Below are 20,567 nucleotides of genomic sequence, written 5' to 3'. Positions count from 1 at the left end.
AGCTGACAACTGGCTGGTAACACAGAAGGATCAGGTTCACTCCCAAGTACTTTTATTCATTTTACAGTTTTTATCCGAATACAACAACAAAATCGATTTGTTCTAGGGAGACGGTAACAAGGACAGACAAAAGCTGAGAGTAAACTGACCCCCCATTACCACTGTCCCCAACAGTCTCTAGTGGGACATCGCACAGCAATTATAGTACTGTTAGTGGCACTGGATTAAAGTGTCTGGTGACTAAATATATCGGCAAACTACCCTGGTCAAAATACAGCCTGCCTGTTTAATATTAAAGGGAGACCTATGAAGGTTTATCATTTCAAATAATATGGAAAAATAGCCTTGCCTTAGGAAGAAATTTTCGGTTAGTTTGTTTAGAGCTCTTAACGGTTTATATGAAAGTCAGTTAATCAGTTAAATAATGGCTGCAAAGGCAAACATCACTGTTACTGTTACTGAATCTGATTAACTGACTTTACACAACTTACAGGATTAAAGGGATAGATCACCCAAAAATGAAAATTTGATGTTTATCTGCTTACCCCCAGGGCATCCAAGATGTAGGTGACTTTGTTTCTTCAGTAGAACACAAATGATGATTTTTAACTCGAACCGTTGCCGTCTGTCAGCCGTATAATGCGAGTGAATGGTAACACATGAAACGTTCAGTTTGTGTGAGAAACCAAACAGTATTTATATTATTTTTTACCTCTAAAACACCACTATGTCCAACTACGTTCAGCAGTTGAATCGCACTCTGACAACGGCAGTGATGTCTAGCACTCATTGAAGTATATGCGCGAGACATCACTGCCGTTGTCAGAGCGCGATCAGACCTCACTAAGTGAGTGCTGAACGCAGTTGGACATAGTGGTGTTTTAGAGGTAAAAAATAATATAAATACTGTTCGGTTTCTAACACAAACCAATCGTTTCGTGTCTTAGGACATCAATGTGTCGTCACGAGCCGCAGGGTTTAATTTGGATTTGTCTATGTATATTTTTTGACTCTTATAAATTGTGTTACCATTCACTCGCATTATAAGACTGACAGACGGCAACGGTTCGAGTTAAAAATCATCATTTGTGTTCTACTGAAGAAACAAAGTCACCTACATCTTGGATGTGCTGGGGGTAAGCAGATAAACATCAAATTTGGGTGAACTATCCCTTTAAGCAAAAATAGGGTATTTTATCAGTACAGCTGGAAATTTACCAGGCAGTAGAGTTTTGTTTGAAGAACTTACTAACAAGTTAACTTCGAGCGGCACATTTTGAGGCAAAAATCGAATTGGTATTTTACTGAAAAAAATAAATAAATTGTGATTGCGATTTAAAATGTAATTTAAAAAAGCTTCAGGTTTGTTGTTCTTTTTTGTAGGGCTGCACAATTTGGCAAAAGGAATGTGATTATATCTCAATATGAATATAATAATAATAATAATAATAACAAAAGAAAAATATTAAACAAAATGAGAAAGGAATTTTTATTGTAATATTTCAATGTAAAAATAAAATAATAATAATACGTCACAGTACTAAGGTAACATTTCAATATTTTATATCAATAAAATATTTATGGCTGTCTTAATTTCTTCATTTTCAAACATTAAAGGGTTAGTTCACCCAAAAATTAAAATAGTTTCATTAATTCCACACCGGTAAGACCTTCGTTAATCTTTGGAACACAAATTAAGATATTTTTGTTGAAATCCGATGGCTCAGTGAGGCCTGCATAGCCAGCAATGACATTTCCTCTCTCAAGATCCATTAATGTACTAAAAACATATTTAAATCAGTTCATGTGAGTACAGTGGTTCAATATTAATATTATAAAGTGATGAGAATATTTTTTTGTGCACCAAAAAAAAAATAATAATAATGACTTATATAGTGATGGCTGATTTCAAAACACTGCTTCATGAAGCTTCGGAGCGTTATGAATCTTCGGTTCGAATCAGAGGTTCAGAGCACCAAAGTCACGTGATTTCAGCAGTTTGGTGGTTTGACACGCGATCCGAATCATGATTCAACACAAAAGATTCATAACGCTCCGAAGCTTACTGAAGCAGCGTTTTGAAATCGGCCATCACTAAATAAATCGTTATTTTGTTTTTTTGGTGCACCAAAAGTATTCTCATCGCTTTATAATATTAATATTGATGCACTGTACTCACATGAACTGATTTAAATATGTTTTTAGTACATTAATGGATCTTGAGAGAGAGGAAATGTCATTGCTGGCCTCACTCAGCCATTGGATTTCAACAAAAATATCTTAATTTGTGTTCTGAAGATTAACGAAAGTCTTACGGGTGTGGAACGGCATGTAATAAAAGACTTTATTTTCATTTTTGGGTGAACTAACCCTTTAAACCATCCAAACAGAAGGAAAACAGAAGTTGTGATAGTCTTTTGTGATAGACGTATAAAGTGAAGCGGCTTCTGGAATGAGAAAGAAAATATAGGGCGGGACTTGATTTCATCCTTCAGGAATTTATTGGATAGTAGGAAGTTGGGTGTTGCTTACTAAATGGAGGCAGATCTGAATGGCAGTTTGCAGTCAGTTGTGGCGAATATTTAGTCCCACCCTCCGCCGAGACATGCGTCATGAAAAGAACAGACGTAATTTATCACAAACACGTGCCGACTAGTGGCAACTGACGCAGACAGGGGTAACACACTGATCTGACAAATCCCGACAAACATCTCCATTGCCATTGACCGGCATTGGTGCAGTGTGAATTAGCCTTTAAGGTTTCTCTTTTGTTGACAACAGCAGGTTTATAAGCACTTCTCATTACAATTATGGGAAGATGGTTGAAACATGTTGCACCAAATGCACGCTATAAGTGACCCAAACTCAGAGCAGATGCAGAGATGTGTTTGCATCAAGCAGCATGTACTGCGAACCGAGTTGCTCTGAGACACTAAAAAACATCAGATAATAACACAGTTGTGTTATTACTTATGTTTTTTCCCATGGCCATCAATTATTGTGGTACAATCTATTTTAAAATGTAAAAAAAAAACTGTATGTTTGAGCTCTTCTTATCTAAGTAGGCAGAAGAATAAAAAAAAAGTCAATGTAGGCCAGGCCTTTTGAAATTTAGTCAAAATAAGTAACTATTTAGCAACACCATGCCTAACAACCACTCGCAACTCCTCAGAAACCACCTACCAACACCATAACAACTAGATGTATGGCCTAGCAAACCTCTCCAAACACATTAGATATAGCTTAGCAACTACTGGGAAGCTATCAATAAAAATTTTGTTTAAAGCTGTTCACTAAAGGACACTGAGATTTCGAAAAGTGCCTTACAAATAAACTTGATTTGACTGAAAATGTAAGCATCTAGTATTAAGTGAATTTTAAATGAAAGACTTTTCTAACAACACTGCTCGCTACCCAGGTGGTTTCACTCCTGCTCACACAACAACTACAATTCACATCAACAGGGAAGTGACTCCTTCAATGTTCACAATTCATTTCTAGCTCTTGAATTCCTAACATCAATATGCACGAATGCTAAATGCTTGCAATATTCCAGAAAGTCAGTGTAAAAGAACAAACCCTAGTTGGCAAACCAACAATGACCCAAATTGATGAAAACACATGACTCTATATTTCTCTGCAATATGCCATCTTTAATTTACAAGCATTTGGGCTTTGTAGGTGATGGATCCTTGCCAACTGATAATTCAAACAACTGCTTATAGGGAAGCAAAAAAGCAGTCATGCATCAAATTTAGAATAACAAAGATAAAACTGCTTTATTGAGCCATTAACCTGACTATAAATCAAATGTAACCAGGAAATAAAATTAACAAGGAAGAAATCATTGTAAACATTGTTTTTGAGGCTTCTAATTTGTTTTTTCAAAGCTAAATTTGTAATTAATGTGCTGCTAAGTGGCAAAAAACTGAATAAAAAAAAAAACAAATGAAGTCAAAAGTTCGGAAAAAAAAAAAGTTTAAACGAAGTTTAAACTCAGAATGACTATTTCCGTATTGTGACCTATATATTATGAAAACAGCTTCTCGCACAAGAAAAAAATGTAGGGCGGGACTTGGTTCTCTCCATTGGGAATTCGATCGTTGTAGTTTGATATAGTCGCAATCTCATGTGAGTGGCAGGTTGTCCTGCCCTCACGCCGATAAACATGTAAGTATTTTAATTACAGATCACGAGGGGACATGAATTTTAAAAAAAATAATGATGTGCACAGATAAATCATTTATAGGGGTGTGACGAGATCTCGTGTGCCGAGATTTCTCATCGAGGTTAAAAGCAGTCTCGAGATAGCCTATTGCCATGCTGGAGTGTGAAGGTGAAATTAGGATAGAAGGATATAATATGTCACCGATATATTTACGTTACGCCACCACTGTCATTTTGCTTTTTATAAAAATAAAAATTTTATTAAAGGTGCCTTAGAACCCCTTTTCAAAAGATGTAATATAAGTCTAAGGTGTCCCTGAATGTGTCTGTGAAGTTTCAGCTCAAAATGCCCCATAGATTTTTTTTTTTTTTATAATTTTTTTTAACTGCCTATAATTACATATGCACCGATTAAGCGCGCGGCCCCTTTAAATCTCCCGCTCCCTGCCCCCGCGAGCTCTCGACTGCCTTAAACAGCAAACACAAAGTTCACACAGCTAATATAACCCTCAAAATGGATCTTTATAAAGTGTTCGTCATGCATACATTGATTCCTGTAAGTATAGTATTTATTTGGATGTTTACATTTGATTCTGAATGAGTTTAAGGCTGTGCTCCGTGGCTAAAGCTAACATTACACACTGTTGGAGAGATTTATAAAGAATGAAGTTGTGTTTATGAATTATACAGACTGCAAGTGTTTAAAAATGAAAATAGCGACGGCTCTTGTCTCCGTGAATTCAATAAGAAACGATGGTAACTTTAACCACATTTAACAGTACATTAGCAACATGCTAATGAAACATTTAGAAAGACAATTTACAAATATCACAAAAAATATCATGATATCATGGATCATGTCAGTTATTATCGCTCCATCTGCCATTTTTCGCTATTGTTCTTGCTTGCTTACCTAGTCTGATGATTCAGCTGTGCTCATCCAGACGTTTTGCCCTTGTCTAATGCTTTGAATATGGGCTGGCATATGCAAATATTGGGGGCGTACACCCCGACTGTTACGTAACAGTCGGTGTTATGTTGAGATTCGCCTGTTCTTCGGAGGTCTTTTAAACAAATGAGATTTACATAAGGAGGAGGAAACAATGGTGTTTGAGACTCACTGTATGTCATTTCCATGTACTGAACTCTTGCTATTCAACTATGCCAAGGTAAATTCAATTTTTCATTCGATGGCACCTTTAATTTTATTTCTACTGTTTTTATTTCTAAGATCAATGTGTGGAAAGGAGTACAGTTAGGAGGTCAAAAGTTGTAGAAGCTCATAAATCATGTACAGTTCTAAGGTCTGAAGAGACTGATATGAAATCATACAGGAGAGAAGCCAGTCAGTTGAGTTTGAGCGAAACCTATTACAGTTCTTTAGCATTGATGTCTTTTATTGCATATGATAATTCATACTCAGAAAGTAGAACTGGAATGACATTCATTACAAGATGATTAGTTAAACCATTTCAAATGCACCTGCAGACTATTTTTCTAGTCATGTATTTCATCATTGAAGATTTCTTAAATACTATGAGCTAACTGTCACGTCACACCCTTAATAATTTATAATACTGCAATATTCCATAAAAAAATAAGAATTGTGATTTCATGGTGACTTTATTCGTAACATGCTTCTGATCGTACACACAACACAGTCTTTTGAAGCAGAGTCCAATGCAAAACACAGAGCATGAGAGTGTAGAGCGAGCAGATGGAGGCATGCATACATGCGGGTTTGGGTGGACTGTGGAGTGGGTGGATGTTGAGAGCTCAGGGCATCCAAAAGGACTCGTCACTCCAACCCACTCTCCCACAATGCAGTCACATGTCCCTCTGGACACAAGGCTGGCACCCAGCACCGGGTCCTAGCATCCCACTGAGACTGCCAAACTGAATAGATATCAACTCCAGTTTCATCCCTTAAAGGACAATGAGAATAACTGTGGAAAAACTAAAATGCCAGGGAATTCCAGCCTTCCTTGGACCACCCAATAATATTACCATGACTGGAAATTTTATTTTTCTGAACAGATCGGAAATTAAACGCATCAGCTGCCAGGGAATGGGAAGCACTACGGAAAACAAGCCTCCGTTACTGTCGCATGTCCTCAAAACACAAAAGCTGAATTGAACAGAAACTATAATTTCCATCGCTCTCTGACTGACATAAGTTGATCGGATATGGGCACTAGACATTTGAAGATCTCTAAATGGAAAGTTAATTTTTCTTTGAGGGTTTGGTATCTATGTGGGGTGAACTAAATGTAATTTGGTTGGCAGGAGAGACAATCTCAGAGAGTCTTATGAAATGGCGGCATGCTAGAGAACAAGAGCTCAGATGGCCTCTTGACCCAAAATCATTCTCAAAAGGAAAGCAAACATTAGAGATCTGCCGGTTAAAGACCTCACAATCATAATGTGCATAAATATAACACAATTAACAATGTTAACAAGTGGCCAAAGTACACAAACAAATGTGTCTATAAATAAACAGAAGGCACAAAGAGAAAAAAAGCTTCAAGGTAAGAGAAGAAAAAACATGAGATATGTAATGTTATTATTGCTATTGGTTGCCCCATTCAACAGCCACGACCAAACAGGAAGTGGTACAGTTTGAGGCTTTGCCTTGGCACTTGTCAGCCTCCATATCTCTGATCCTCTTTAACTTTAAAAGCCATTTACACAAATTGAGGAAGTAAGATGCACCACATTGCTTAATTTAATTCATCTATTTTCAGACATTTTGACAACACTAAGGTTCAATTTGTTAACATTAGTTAAAGGATTAGTTCACTTCAGAATTAAAATTGCCTACGTCATGTGTGACCTTTCCAACGTGATTACGTATTGCGTGGTGGATCGCAGAGCAGTGCAAGAAGATCATTTGTAGTTAAAGGTGCCGTAGAACATCTTTTTAAAAGATGTAATATAAGTCTAAGTGTCCCCTGAATGTGTCTGTGAAGTTTCAGCTCAAAATACCCCATAGATTTTTTTTAATTAATTTTTTTAACTGCCTATTTTGGGGCATCATTAACTATGTGCCGATTCAGGCTGCTGCCCCTTTAATTCCTCACGCTCCTCTCCCCCAGAGCTCGCGCTTGCCTTAAACAGCATAAACACAGTTCACACAGCTAATATAACCCTCAAAATGGATCTTTACAAAGTATTCATCATGCAACGTCTAATCGCGTAAGTATGGTATTTATTTGGATGTTTACATTTGATTCTGAATGAGTTTGAGGCTATGCTCTGTGTCTAACGGCTAATGCTACACTGTTGGAGAGATTTATAAAGAATGAAGTTGTGTTTATGCATTATACAGACTGCAAGTGTTTAAAAATGAAAATAGCGACGCCACTTGTCTCCGTGAATACAGTAATAAATGATGGTAAATTTAACCACATTTAACAGTACATTAGCAACATGCTAACAAAACATTTAGAAAGACAATTTACAAATATCACTAAAAAATAGCATGTTATCATGGATCATGTCAGTTATTATTGCTCCATCTGCCATTTTTCGCTATTGTCCTTGCTTGCTTACCTAGTCTGATGATTCAGCTGTGCAGCTCCAGACGTTAATACTGGCTTGAATGCCTTGAACATGAGCTGGCATATGCAAATATTGGGGTCATACATATTAATGATCCCGACTGTTATGTAACAGTCGGTGTTATGCTGAGATTCGCCTGTTCTTCAGAGGTCTTTTAAACAAATGAGATTTAACTATGCTGAAGTAAATTAAATTTTTGATTCTAGGGCACCTTTAAAAAGTATTTACATTTTTTTTTTTAGAAAATGACTGATCGTTTCACTAGACAAGACCCTTATTCCTCGGCTGAGATCATGTAGAGCCCTTTGAAGCTGCACTGAAACTGCAATTTGGACCTTCAAACCGTTGTCAGTGAAGTCCACTATATGGAGAAAAATCCTAGAACGTTTTCCTCAAAAACCTTAATTTCTTTTCAACTGAAGAAAGAAAGACATGAACATCTTGGATGACATGGGGGTGAGTAAATTATCAGGAAATTTGAATTCTAATGTTAATCAAATCTGTAAAAAAATATTTTCTGCTACATTACCTGTATTTTATTACTGAACACAGTGCTGACCAGACGTAAACAGCTCCATAAACGCACTTTAATCAAACGCCTGAATCGAGTGTTTGAATAGAGCTGACAATTTCAGAACGGCATTGTGTCAGTGACTGCGTATTCTGTAATGCCTTCCAAGTACAACAAAGTATTTTTGCAGATCAAATAGGTTCATCAAGATCTGTTGTTGTGCTCTTTGACAATTGCTGGGTGGCCCGAAGTTTATATTTTTAAGGAACTTAAGTTTCATGTTTGGACAAGAGAAATCAAACCACAGCATCTCACTACATAAACAACTGTTCAAAAGTTTGGGGTCGGTAAGATTTTTGAAAGAAGTCTCTTATACACGTTAAGGCTGCATTTACTTAATCAGAAATACAGTACTCTGAAACATTATTACAATTTAAAATAACTATTTTAGATTTTCCTGTGAAGACAAAGCTGAATTTTCAGCACATGATCCTTCAGAAAATATGCTGATTTGCTGCTCAATAAATATTTCTTAATTATTATCAATGTTGAAACGGTTGTGCTTAATATTTTTCTGGAAATTGTGATCAAACAAATTTTCAGGATTCTTTGATGAATAGAAAGTACAGCATTTATTTGAAATGGAAATCTTTTTTAACATTATAAATGTCTTTACTGTAGGGCTGTCAAACGATTAATCGCGATTAATCGCATACAAAATAAAAGTTTGAGTTTGCCTAATATATGTGGGTGTACTGTGTGTAATTATTATGTATGTATATATAAATACAAACACATCCATGTATATATTTGACAAATATTTACAAGTATATGTATTTATTTATATTTTTATATAATTTATATTATATATAAATACATTTTTTGTATATAAATAACATATTTATCTTAAATATATACATATTATTTACATACATTACTCACACATATATTATGCAAACTCAAACTTTTATTTTGTATGCGATTAATCTCGATTAATCGTTTGACAGCCCTACTTTACTGTCACTTTTGATCAGTTTCATGAATCTTTGCTAAATAAAGGTGTTTATTTCTTTAAAAAAATAAATAAATAACTGACCCTGAACTTTATTACTTTAGACAGATTTTGCAGCTTGTAAAAGTAATCCTTACTACCCAATATAAATTAAAAACTAAACACATAATAGTGTTTGTCACTATTATTTCACATTTATTTTTGACAATTTGGACAACAGTTTGTAGATTATTCTTTACATGTGAACATTTAACCAATGTGATGCTCCTTGGACGTCAGAAAGCGTGACCCTGCCCTCAAGACCAACTGACCAGAACAACAAGGCTTTAAGAGCCCTACCAGGGCACACTGGCCTCTCCGTATGGATGGGTTTGGTTTGCTCCTGCTATACTACAATGGTTGCTTTTATGCCCAGGCTCCATAACCCAAACCACAGAGTTCATCGTCCATAACACTTTTCCCAGTATTATAAAGACTTACTCACAAAAGCAAAACATTAACTATGATTTTGCGGGCATTAAACAATATTGTAACAGGAAAACTTTGATCAGCATTGTGCACAGGACTACCTGATTTGATTTCAAAGTCTCGTTTCTTTGATAAGTTCTTCATAATGAGTAACAGTAAACATTCATCTCAAATGATTCTGATCAAAACTTCCACTTATTAATGTATTTTCCTTCTTTAATAAACACATTTTTGACTTTCATTTAAGCCAAATTAGAAGAATGCTGAATGATTTAAAATTTTATTTCTATCATTCTAGACCAGCTCTCAAATTTTGGAAGGCCATATTTGGCAGACCACCTAATGCCCAAAGTCTATGAATAACAATTTTAAGTAGTAGACAAATTACACTAATTATCTCTCTTAATCTTCATCCTTTCTGTTATGAATAAATAATTTTGCCAGTCTGTTGTTCTGTCTGAATTTCATTTAAATGAACTAGACAGCTACTTTTAGCTAATGAACCCAAATGAGCCAACTGTTATTGAGTCACTATAGCTAAGAACTGGATAACTTTCAGTTCTTTTATTGAAGTGAGATGACAAACGCTTTAAAACAACATTAATGTTAACGCAATCGGTTAAAGGAATAGCTTACACACACACACACAAAAAAAAATAAATTCTATCATATTATTTACTTGTTCCAAAACTGTGTGACTTCTGTGGAATATAAAGGCAATATCTTGTAGAATGTTGGTCACCAAACAGTTTTGGTCACTACTGACTCCCATATATGGACAAAAAGAACAACAACTGCAATTTCTCATGTTTCACAGAAGAAAGAAATTCATACAGGTTTGGAACGACACAGGGGCGTGTATCATTTTTTGGGGTAAACCATCTCTTTAAGTCATTGTAATGAGTTGATCAACTCAATGTTGGTGCTTTTTATGTCTTTTTTTGTCAGCCAATCAACTCAAAAACCACACGGAATCCTTGAAAACCACAGTTCTAGACTAACATCAGCAAACAGTGTCAAATGATACAAGACTTCAAGAGGGCACAGTGGCAAACCAAACCACTTAAAGGTCTTTATACGAATTATGCACTCAGTGACCTGCACTGACTCATCTGCTCTCCACACGGCCTTTCCTTCCTAAATTACAGTTTATATACTAAACATAAAAACACACACCTCATTTATTTCTTATTAATATTCTTGACCTTACACTTTGAGTGGCATACCTTTAGTACATAAAACAAACCCAGAGATCGGTTCAGTCTTGTAAACTAGCAATTCAGCCAAAGCGACACACTTGCAGATGTGATACAGTAGGGTGCAAGGTTGTGATATTTCCACATGCTGTCAAAAGCAATATCAGCCAAACCTGTTAAGTCAGATGGGCATGACTTTGCTGGGGTGACAATGCAGGTGACTTGTCCCTGAATGCCCTCATAGACACCAACTTGATGAGCAGTTCAATTACTAACTGAACTTGTTTGAAATACATAAAGGTTCTTACAATGGGAATATACAAATAAACCACAGTCACAGAAAATAAATCACAGGAAGAAGTCATCACTTACAAAAGCATCCCATAGTTTCACACAAAACAATAGTTAGGCAAATAGAATAAGTAGCTTGGTATTAACCACTAGCATAAAAAATGCATTTCTTACACTGTCCAAAGAAGAACTGATATTAATTTCCCATTACAGTAAAAAATGTAGTATGCTTTTTTTGTGAAATCAATGGTTATTAAGGTGCATTTTATTAAGGGGAATCATTTTATTACTGCTTTTACCAAAAAACATTCTCCACCTCAATCTTAAAGTGAAGGACTGGTATTGATCAACATTGTGAAGGTGAAAAACAACCTGTTTTCTAGGATTCCTTTTATTGGGATCATGTGGCCATCGCGCTTATTTACAGACTGTTATTCGTAACTCACGTGTACACACAAGCTTTTTAGATAAGAAATGCTGGGTGATAAACTAACACACCTTATTCAGAGCTAACCTAAAAACAAAGGTGCAATTAACGGTGGCAGGTGGGACAAATCTCCTAAATTAAAATCCTGACATAGAAGCACTGCTATACACAGGCACTTTTGGAAGCATATATTTATTAGTATATGAAGAGGTTCGTTGCAAAACGAGATAACTCCGTTTTTTTAATTTTTCAAAAAATCTTGTTTTTTGGTTGTGCATTCCAATTAATATCAATTCAACTGCAGTTGGTTTGTTTTGATTTAAACCTTCATAACTTAAAAATACAGCTCCATAGTAGCACCATAAAACAAAATAATAACATGATAACATAATAATAAACATGTTTTGACAAAAATGTTAAAAACGGAGTTATCTCTTCATATCTTCGAAACTCTTCATATATTTATTTGTTTTATTATATTAGGAAATATTAGAACACCAAACCTCTTTGAACTCAAAGTGAAAATGTTGCCAGTGGTCAATATTTTGTCTTTAAATGCTGCGCCATGGATGTATCCACTGATCTACAAAATTCCAGAACCAACAGTGGGAAATATGGGAATGAAGTAATCAAATTATTCAGCAAAAAAAAAAAAAAAAAAAAATTCTAAAATACTCAGTGATGAGATGAAGAATTATTTTACATCGGAAAAACTGCAACAAAATTAAGAAATGCATATTTGTTTAATTATTAATCATTAAACTTATTAATAAATGTTCATTTATTAAACATAGACCTATTAATAAATGTTAATTTTAAGCAAGCAACACAGTAATTTATTTTTAAACAATAGTGGGAGTTAAATAAAACTACCCAGCAGGTTGGCCAAACATTTAACCCAATCTCTGCATGGGTTTGTCCATTTTCAACCCAACTTGGGTTGATTTTAACCCAGCATTTTTCTGAGTGTATAAACAGGGGTTATGCGTAATGTAATATCTAATTTTAATTGCAATGAGCAAATATTCTGCTACGGACATCATTTTTTTATTTAGCGTTACAACTGTGTAAATACATATTTGCATTAGGTGCATAACCTAATTAATATTCCAGAACTAGCCTAAGACTTCCCCGACGTCACAATCAACGTGTATGGACATTACAACTGAGGAAGTGGAAAACGCCTAATTCAATTTAAAAATCATTAATCAGTTCATTAGTGGTAGTTGTGTGCGGAAATATGTGAAAAAGACAAAATTTAGACAGCTGTCAACCAAGACAACATTTTAGGCATTTAGGCATGCGCCGTTATAGGACACAGCAAGGCGTTTTTGTGTTACAACAATTAGGCTATACCAACAATCATATTCGCTTAAACACATGTGATACACCAAATATAAAATGAAACGCGGGTAATCAGTTCAAGTACAGTCCATAAGAGATATAGCCTACATCTTCAACGCCGAATAACCCTAATTCACCTTCACAGAGAAGCCGAAACACCTCTTAGTCGCTGTCAGTGGATATATAGCCTAGATTTGACTCTTTTATTCTCGTAAAACTCAAAGCCCTAACAGAAACATACACAAACGTGCACGACCTGTTTAAATAAAAGCACTTAATTACCGGTCCTATCTTCTTTTTTGTCGCTTCGCCCCCGGTCTCATGATAATTAAACAGTCGAACGATGTGCGAAGCTGCAATAAAAAATACCGAAATCTCCGAGATGTGAACTAATCCTGTGTGCGGCTGGTTACTCCAGGCTGTGGTTAGTAAAAGGACGGTGTATCTATCTATCTATCTATTGAGCCGAGCTCGCTACAGGTTGCTCTGCTAGAGCCGCGATAAAATGGTCAGGTTAAATTGGATTTAATTCCCATCCTCCGAGTCGCAATCCCAGCGAAAGCGTCCGGTTGCAGAGTTAAATAAACAGCACACGATTACAGTCAGATATTCACACAACCGCTCGCTCAGAGTGATTTATTTCATTGATTTGCTCATTTAAGTACAGATTAAAATATGACCTGAAGAAGCGCGACTTTACAGTGTGACAAACGCGCGTCATCAGTATAAACAGGGGTTATGCGTGCATAACTGATAAATATAGTAACAAAGTTTAAAATGTGAAGCCACAAAGATATAGCGTCTGCAGGGACTAAAATATGCGATGCATAAGAGATGTCCGGGCTTTAAATCGGTTGCGAACATTTGGCAGCGCAACATCGTACACTCCCCTTGTCTCACTAGGGTAGAACAAATGTGGGTCACCGGGCCTTCGGATTCTTCTCAGGCAAGCATTAAAAAACACACCACCGTATTTTCACCGCAAGTACGCTTGTAACAAATCCGACACAAATGCGACACTGGAGTTCCGCTGCTCTTTCTCAAAATAATGCTATCTTGAAAACCCGCTTGTTCTCTTACCTCGGTTATTTGCCGTCCAGGAGGGGGATTTTCTTGCGCCTTGTTTTGGTTGAGACGGCAGTGTAGGATTGAACTAGAGTTAGAAAAAACAGCAGGGCCTACCCTAGGCTTCCCATGCGCATGCGCAGTACGACTATAGAAGAATCCCACACAATCTGGCAACACACAGCAAGACCTGGCTGCTAGATTGCATACGAGCATCTATGAGAGTTTTTTTTTTATTATTTGCTTGTCATTGTAAAGAATACAATTCATAAACAAGAAACAGAACGGTTATTCAATTATATATATATATCCTATAAATAATGGAGAGTGCCCGAAATCATTTAACTCTATACTAAAAACTATAAACTATATTGAAATTAAAAAAATACATAGCATACATTAAATGTATAATAATAAATAAATAATAAAATAAGAACAACTGGGAACATACAGGACACAAAAAAAAATTATAAACAATAAACAGAAAGGTTAATCAGTGCCAAGGTAATTAAATAATACAATATACAGAAGATGGAGAGTGCAAAAGAAAAAGAAAGGATAAAACTGCAACTTTATAGAAATTTTTGAATCATTAAAAAATTTTTTTTGAATCATTAAAAAAAATAATAAAAAATAGAATAGGCACAACTGAGAAAACCTGCCTTTCAGGTTTTGGCAACATTTTTTATAGAATAGCCTGACACAGCTTTAATGAAAATCTAAACATCAACATTTTAACATTTGACAAGATCAAACAATACCATAAAGCAGCTATAGCAAAAATCTTGCTAATGTTTTTTATACCAATAATCTATGAGTTTTAAAGTTAAGAAATCATAAGAAAACGCATAAATATAAATATATATATTTAAAAAAAAAAACATTAAACAGTTATTGGAGGAATTAACTATAAAATGTCACGAAACTTGCTTGACATATGTACTTAATCATCTGAAATAATTTTAGCCTACATCTTGCTTGGTCTTTCATGAAGTGCATACACAGTGATTTTAGCCTTTCTGTATGAAGGTGTTACATTTCACTGCTTCCGCAGCGGTTTTAATGTTTCAATAACTTCAAAAAGACAATACCTTGCTATCTTTTAAAGGTTGTGTTTCGGTGTGAATTTTATGTTATACAAACGTTCCTAATCTTTGGCCCACATGTGTCGCTCTTTCTCTTGGCCGAATGCCAATTAGGTCAAATACGCACGCCAACCAATCTTGACTGTACCACAGCGCGCGAAAATTTTAGTGCTGACATATTGAATGACAGTTGTCTTGTCCAATAGAAAGACGATGCGAGTGCGCGACATGCTGCGCTTTAAACAAGACCCAACTCAATTTTTATGTTATTTTTTAATATATATTTTTTAGTTTTTATTTAGACCTATATATGTTATTTTTAGGTTATTAAAAAAACATTTACTTGATTTGCATTAAGTTCATAGTAGACTAATTTCCTTAGTGAAAACATGTAAATGTTTCAGTGACATACAAATCAGTGGGGTAGAAAGCACGCACAGACGTGTGGAAACTGGTGTTTGTGTTTAAATCTAACATAACATAGACCAGGGGCGATTCTAGGGTCAGAGCTTTAGGGGTGCTGAGCACCCAATGAGCCCCACTGCCACCACCCACCCTCTTTTCACACAAAAACAAAAAATATGTCTATTGAAAAATAACTTTATCATTTTAACATTGATTCATTCATTTTTTTTGTAGCCTAGTTATTAATTGAATAACGAGACACAAATTCAATCGTGTTTGGTCCCATTTATTTTTTATCACAGTGCATACACACAAAACTTTTAGTCCAAAAGTGCGCACATTTGGAGAAATGCACGTTTACCTCAGATTTCATTAGATAGAATAAGCCGGGTTTTAATTACCGAGGTCAGAAAATGTAGTATGCTAGGGTGGTTCGGGGGCATGCTCCCCGAGAAAATTTAGATTTCCCTGGTGTACATATGTGCATTTTAAGACGTTTTAAGGCCAACAAATTGGATAACAATAGCTTTAAAACCATGTCAACAAATACATGCCTGCACAGTTTTGAGGCAGCTTTAATCGCATGTTTGGTAATTTCATGACTTAACTTACAACAGAACAACGACGGTCATTGCTCGTAGTTTCTTTTGCGCTTTATTTAAGCTATAATAAAGTAATTATGCAGCACGCGCCGGCGCATTTGCGCATGCAATTCTTGAGTGCGCGCCACGGGCACAGTATAACGGCTGATTGGACAGTCGTGTTCATTTTTCTGAGTTTTACCGACATAGCCTGACAACATCTCATCTGACTGCAGTTCACTGTTGTTCAACTGAAGCTCCCTCGTCGTCACCTGCACCTTTTCCGCGCTCGTTTGACTTGCGCCTGGCACTGAGGCGAGGTCGGAACGCGCGTCTGAAAAGTGTCCCGTTTGTTGTGGTCGTAAAGAGACAGTTCTATATAAACGCAGCGTTTTACTTGGCGATGTTTTAAAAAAAGATTTATATTTTTGGTATTTTATATGCTCTGTTGGTGGTTTGAGGAGTAGCATCACCCAGGGGGGATATTTTTTTTATACTGACTCCAGTAGGCTACTCACCGATATGGTTTCGGAATCGGAATCGGTCGTGCTGAGCGGTGCAGGTACAGAGGAGAAGTAGAAGAAGAGAAGAGGATGACATAATTTGCTAAGGGGGATGTTTTCATTTTCATCCTTAACACATGCATTTTAAACCACAATCTACAGAGTATGTTTTGGACATTATTTAACCTTGTAAAAGACGAACAAAAATTTTAGAATAACATTTCTTACTCGAAGTTTTAGGGGTGCTGAGCTCCTTTTTAGGGGTGCTGAAGCACCCCTAAAAAGGGGCTAGCCTCGCCCATGACATAGACCATACAGTTCTATTGTTTATGGTGAAAGAAAAAAATTGATTAGCTTATTCTTAATTCGTGTGATTTGCACATTTTGCAGACTGTTTTTATCCCCCCTGCTAATCATATTTAGCCCAGGGGATTTCAAACTGAAGTCCAAGGGAGTGACATGGGGTCCGTGGAAAAGTCTAGACAACAACTGTATTTAAATAAATAAATATTAAGATAACATTTAACAGAACATTACTATAGAAGAAAATAATTATGTAGTATTATAAATCTAAACTAGGCCTAATTTTAGATTTATAATATTAATTTTTGTAGTAGGGTGTTTGTAAAAGATAGATGCCTTTTAAATGTTAGGATGGGGGTCCTCACGTGATGATCATATTTGGGGGTCCGTGGCATCTAAAAGATTGAAAACACCTGATTTCAATGGCTAGGCTAACCATATGTAAAGCAGTGGTAGGTGCCTAACTAGACTGTTGTTTTAAAATAGTAGGCCTAATGACAGACTACTCGCTTAGCCCACTACTTTTCATGACGGAAAATATAATATAATATAATATAATATAATATAATATAATATAATATAATATAATAAAAAAACGATCAGACTCATTTAGCCACGTACTGTTTCTATTATAAGTGGAGATCTCGCGACACCCAGTGGCGCAAAGCTTCAGACAAAGTGGCACGATGATAATGCAGTGAAAATAACCACACGGTGGTGCAGTTATCATTCAAATTCATGATTTTGAATCTATAGTGACGTTGCCTTGATTTTTGCGGTATAAATTTACTCTCGCAAACAAACAAACAAATAAACAAACTCTCGCTACAAACTTTACATTAGCACACTATCCAGGGGAGAGCGAGGTCGTTTGTTCTAATAAGCATCGTCCTGGTGTGCTGCTTCTGCAAACAATGGGCACCTGAATCTATAGAATTCAGATTGAATAGTTGAACTCTCACTCAGAAATTCTCTTTTACCTTTTTTATGATGTTTTTATTTGCTTGGAAAAAATTCACTTAAGTAAAATACATTAAGCCCTGGTTTCACAGACAAGGCTTAAAGGGATAGTTCACCTAAAAGTGAAAATTCTGTCGTCATTTACTCACCCTCAGGTTGTTCCAAACCTGTATAAATTTCTTTGTTCTGCTTTGAACAAAGGAAGATATTTTGATGAAAGTTTGCAACCAGGTGACTTTGGGGCACCATTGACTTCCATAGTAGGAAAAGAAATACTATGCAGGGGCAGATCTAGAAAATTATTTATAGGGTGGCAAAGGGGTGGCGACACCCAAGCAAGTGCCCATGCATAGTTTTTGGAGATATAAATATTGCATTACCACAAAGTAGTCATCTATATACTGTTTAAAATTAAAAAATAAATAACAAGATTTCAATATCCATCATGGCACCAAGTAAAGACACTATATGAAAAACATCAACAGATTCTAAATGAGTCTGAGCTTGTATCACTAAAGAAGATGAGCAGTTTTATTAATATTACACAGGCTACTTCGATGATATAAATCACATGTTTTAGAGCAAGTTAAAGAGCAACAAAACTTGTTTTTTGCAAACAATTTTTGAGTTTCTTTTCTTAACAGAGGTGGGAACGTCTGTGTGTGTTCACCCAGAACACCCCATCAACCACATACTCTAGCAACACCCTAGCAACTGCATAGCAAGAGCCTAGCAACCACCCAGAATCTCCTAGCAACCACCTAGCAACACTTTAGCAATCACCCAGAACATCTATATTCTGTCCTAACTGACCAAAGTTTTTACGTTTTTTAAACAAGACTTTAAGGCTTTATGACAAGCCAGCATAAATTTGTTTTTCAAACCTTTCAGTCTAGTTATTGTTTTTCTTAATTGCTAATGCACAATTCATGAAACAATTCAACATTTTCTCACAACTATAAACATAATCTCAAAACTATACAAGCCTCAAACTTCCAGGTCAAAATAAAATGTTCTAGTCAAAAACATATTCTTGTCTGACAAAATCAAACTTTGGCATCAGATGACACACAAAACGTAACAAATACACAGACTACTGCACTGCCCAGTGAACACTAGAGAGATCATATAACACTGTAACAAAAATCTTATCTTACTGTAATTCAGGAATTATTTTGCAGCTACTGCACTATACAAAATTTACAGATGCAGATACAGTAAAATACAGCAATTAATTTTGCATGAGAAAAATAAGTATGCACTTGGTATGCACCACAATACAGTATACTGTCAATTGCAGTAAAAGTAAATTCAGCGTCCTCTGCACATTTGGCCAAATTTCATTACAGTATATACAGTACTATAGCTGTGTATTGGTCTTCTGATGCAAGACTATATCCCTAAGCAGTCATTTCTCAGTTCTGCAAAAATACACTACACATAACAAATGGCTACAAAGAAAGTTGACAATCACAAATAGACCTTTATCCATGATGAAAGTGGAGCAGGCGAGGAATCAGTTACGAAAATGAATCTCAGACATATTCGGATGGGATGGGGATTAGGCTATTTCTCACAGGACTTCTGAGTTAGCCGAGAAGCAGTAATTTCCTGATTCACGAACAAATGGAAAAACAATTCGTAAGTGAAGTTGGCTGCGCTGTGTTTTTGACTCCCACAGAACCAGTTCATAAGAGTCATTTGTTAATGAAGCTGACTACACTGGGTGCGTTGCGTGCAACCATCATGCACAGTTTATTGAAAGATGTGTTTTCTTGCCATTATAGCGTTATGCTGTCTTTTTTAGGTCATCACATTGAAGTTTTGACTACACTGCTTACATTTATATTTTATTCTGTGATTATTTTGGGGTGGCAAAGCTTTTTCTTAGGGTGGCAGTTGCCACCCCGTGCCACCCCAGTAGATCCGCCCCTGATACTATGGCAGTCAATGGTGCCCCAGAACTCCTTAGTTTCCCACATTCTTCAAAATATCCTTTGTGTTCAACAGAACAAAGAAATTTATACACACTGTAAAAAAAATCCCAGTAAAATTTAAGGTAAAAAAACGGCAGCTGTGGTTGCCAGAACTTTACCGTAAAAAATACAGTAACAACGAAAAAAAAATCTGTTAAATTTACGGTAAAATAACGTATTTCATTAACTGATATAATGTTAATTTACCAACCTAATGAAGTACTAATATCTGTTTTGTACCTTTATAATACACTGACAGTCACCAAACACAGTGGTGATAAGAGTCACAAGCAGCTTTTCCACAAGCTGAGGAGAACAATACTAATATATAGAAGGTGCACACAGTGTCATTCACACACAAACTAAACACCATCATGGTAACATGCATGAAATTTTAAAAATGCAATAAACATTAATTTAACAACATTATATGTAACATAAAACCCTAATGTACATAACTGATTAGAAAAAAATGAGAAAAACCAAGAAGAAACGATATTTCAACGAAAATATATTAAATGTGAAGTGTCACGCAGGGAATTGTGGGAATGTCAATTTACGGTTTTTCACTGTAAATTTCACTTCCAAAAACTGTGAATTTAACGGTATTTTACCGTAAAATTACATTAAATGTACCGTTAGATCTATTACAGTTATTCACCATATATAGTACGGAAACTTTCTGTAAACCAATTGACAGTTTTTCACCGCA

The 20,567-nt window shown here is 35.7% G+C and overlaps 1 protein-coding gene across 3 annotated transcripts in view; it reads right to left on the bottom strand.

Annotated features, from left to right (window-relative positions):
• The window catches only part of clocka (clock circadian regulator a), a 91,748-nt gene extending 77,547 nt beyond the window's left edge, over positions 1 to 14,201 (bottom strand). For all 3 annotated transcript variants that reach the window (XM_048206665.1, XM_048206666.1, XM_048206667.1), the window contains exon 1: positions 14,058 to 14,201. The gene's annotated coding sequence lies outside the window, so the exon portion shown is untranslated. The remainder of the gene's footprint in view (positions 1 to 14,057) is intronic.
• Between the last annotated feature and the right edge of the window lie 6,366 nt (positions 14,202 to 20,567).

This window comes from Megalobrama amblycephala, linkage group LG11, assembly GCF_018812025.1.
Source record: "Megalobrama amblycephala isolate DHTTF-2021 linkage group LG11, ASM1881202v1, whole genome shotgun sequence".
Lineage (NCBI taxonomy): Eukaryota > Metazoa > Chordata > Actinopteri > Cypriniformes > Xenocyprididae > Megalobrama > Megalobrama amblycephala.
Note: the sequence above shows the minus strand (reverse complement) of the source record. Positions and strands in the feature narration are given on the sequence as shown.